This window comes from Ostrinia furnacalis, unplaced genomic scaffold (genome assembly GCF_004193835.3).
Source record: "Ostrinia furnacalis isolate ACB-3 unplaced genomic scaffold, ASM419383v2 OfSCF0183, whole genome shotgun sequence".
NCBI lineage: Eukaryota > Metazoa > Arthropoda > Insecta > Lepidoptera > Crambidae > Ostrinia > Ostrinia furnacalis.
Window position 1 is genome coordinate 1 of NW_021130422.1, and position 3,390 is coordinate 3,390.

A 3,390-nucleotide genomic window follows, 5' to 3' on the forward strand; every position below is an offset into this window, starting at 1 on the left:
TTTGTACTAAATATACAACAATCATGTTAATTAATACTTATGAAATAGTAAGTTGAATAATGTATCTTTTATTATATACCATGGACATTAGCAAAAGCAAAAGAAAACTAGGTGTAAAATGGGATTGAAAAAAACTGGTCCAAATTAGCGGACTCTCCCTTACTTAGGTAACTAAGATCGTTTCATTGACTTTTGAAAATTAATGATGTTTTCACTTTTCAATCGCTTCTAAAATAACAGTTGAATTATAATGATACTTGTAGTAAAGTTAGACCTGAAATTTCAAATTTATATTTCAAAAAGATAATATTCAGATAAACGCTTAATTTTCATGGCTAATCTAGCGGCTGTCACGCGGCAAAAGACACGGGTCCACCCGTCTCTGTCACTCTAACTGCTAAACTGTATATTTATCCTTGTCATTTCTCCGACTCCTGCGTCGCCCAGGGCGTTCGTGTAAATTATGTCCTTCCCATAATTAGTCATTTTGTTTAGATACTTCAAAGGAGATTTGGGACCGTTTTGGCTTGGCAATAAGGGCTTCTTTTATCTGGACTAATTGTTATGGATGTTGATTATTTGAGTTCTTTTCCTATGTTGAAGGGATGGTTATGAGGAACAAGAACTTGGTTATTTTTGACGTTTATTTTTAGCGTTTTAATCGTAATGTAACTTAGCATCATACTAATGAAAAAGGACGTGGTTTTAAGATCCATTATAATGATGAGTTGAATTTTACAAACAAAAAGTCAATCAAATCTAGAACTCATACACAGCTAAGTTTAGTAACTGTAACCTAGAATGTTAGGTAGGTACTAGGAAATCCTACCAAATCTAGTGGCATGGTAAGTATAATTACCTTTTTAACACGGTCGCTGCTAGCGCTGTGTTTGTCATACCACGGGTGACACGCGGTAATTTGACATTCGCTTTGTATTTATGAGGAACTAGCCCACAAATTGCACTACGGTAGTCAAAAAAGTTATGTAGTGTAGCTTTTAGATACTGGTTAACTTTATTTATTAGCAAAAAGACTGAGAATTGTCTTAGTGATCCCAAAGAAACGTATTCTATAGTGCAAAGATGAGTGGGTTTTTTAATCTGTAGCTGTATTGTATCTATCCCATAGAAAAAAAGTAAAAAGACAGACAGGGTACGAAAGAAGCCCTCAATGCGGAAGACTCACGCTGGAGTTTAAACATTTGATTCAAAGAACTGATACAAGACTCAAATCACAATAGCATCTACCACTATAAATTAAATTATCCAACTTAACCCTTCCAAAACAACTCAAAGTTCAAATTCGCCGCACGGTTGGCTAGGCACCGAAGCTTGAAAAGCAGCATTTATTATCCAATAAGATCACAACAGACAATCGTACTAAGCGTTATTGCACCGAAATAGGATTAGAATGTCACATCTCGGCTCTGGCTCAACGAATGTGCAGCAGCGAGCGTGTTAAGTAACTCGAATAAGTGTATAAAGGGAGCCAAGTTTTGTGGGGCGTGGATGTGCTAAAGTGGTGCGAGATGGCACTTTCGAAAAAAAGTTATGGTTAAAGATATTCCCCCTTATTAATTAAAAGTTATACCTAGGATGAACTCTGGATTAAAATGACATTTCCATACTAAAGGACCATTTAAGCCAGAGTTTAACTATGGTGTAACTTTTATTAATAAGGGGAGGCTTCCGGCGACTGGGACCGCAATTAACTAAGACCGCGGTCCCCGTCGCCAGATCCATAAAAAAAAAATTTTCTTCCGGCGACTGCGACCACTCATAGATAACTTAAAAGAAAATATTATTCAATCTAAAATTGGTACAGTACTAAAATCCATGAGTGGTACCAGTCGCCGGAAGAAAATTATTTAATTTTTACACATCCGGCGACTGGGACCGCGGTCCCAGTTAATTGCGGTCCCAGTTGAATGAATCCTCAAAATAGGGGATTGTGATTAGTGTTTTCGTTTTTATTTCAGTCAAATGACTTTCATTGCTAGCAAAGGAGACAACGGGCTGAAAGACGCAGTGTAGGCAAGCATCCTGGACCAGTAAGTGGACCGAAGATCTGGTGAAGATCGTGGGAATGGGGGCAGCGCAGGACCGTTTGTTGTGGAAATACATAGGAATGATACAATGAAAATTATTATTTTGCCTACCTGTAGATTGGAAATTCGAAGACACTAACTTGATTTCCACGTAAATTATCCTGATAATAAGTGGTGTATAAAATACTAGCTTTTGCCTGCGGCTTCACCTGCGTGAAATTTAGTTTGTCACAGATTATCATTAACCCATTTAGACCTACCGTACCCTATGTGGTACGGTATATTATTGAAAATATTTTGAAGTACCAAACTGTTGTTATTTTGTAAAAATGATTGTGACAGTAAGCTTAAAGTGATTATTTTACATAAAAATATTTAAAAATGCGTTTTAACAGGTGGTTTCGAAAATATTTTTAAAATTCCTCGACAGAAAACAAAAAAAAATATTTTCAATGTATTCATGAAGGTATATTTCCTATTATTCATGGTAAATTATATTATTTATCAATTTTATTTCAAAAATAAAGTACAATAGATATCATAACTACGAAAAAAATATTATTGAGATTATTTTTATACCATTTTTTCTAGTCTAAAATAGGTGTACCCTATAAGGTACAGTAGGTCTATGCATAAGCAAAATCATGCGAGAAAATGTAATTTAATTTTTATTATTTTTCATTGTTTTAGGCTATTGATGCTTCACTTGATTGCCACAACTCCAGAAAAAAATTATAATTTCAGCAAACAAAGCAATTTTGGTATTTTTTTACTGCTTTCTCATCAGATGGCCGCTAATGGTAATCAGACTGACGAAGATTCAGGCGATAGATATAGTGTCAATGTAAATAATTATCCTCAGAGTTTTCTTCGATGGATTTGCTAAATTTCCGTCATCGTATTGTTAAATGCGGTTATTGATAGCAATAAACGTAACAAGTCAGAAGAAGCCAGGTCTTCTTCAGCTATCCTCACTAACTTTGGAGAAGGTAGGAAAAAAGAACCAAATGTGATTAGTGCCACATAAAACGTCTTACAAGCTATGCCAAGAGCAATATTGGTGATTATGTGATTTTATTTTTATTTTATATCATACAAAAATAAATAAAAACCTGCTTTGAACAACTAGTATGTTTTGCATGCATATAGACCTACTGTACCCTATATGGTACGGGCTCCCCACGGCCCCCTTTTTATGGATTATTTTTTTAAATAATTTTTTCATGATTTTTATGCTTCCTTTTGTAAGTTCTTGCTGAGAAATCAATTATTATTTACAAAAATAATTATCGCTCTAAATGGGTTAATTATAGTCTATATGTTATTCTGGGTTATAAACAAT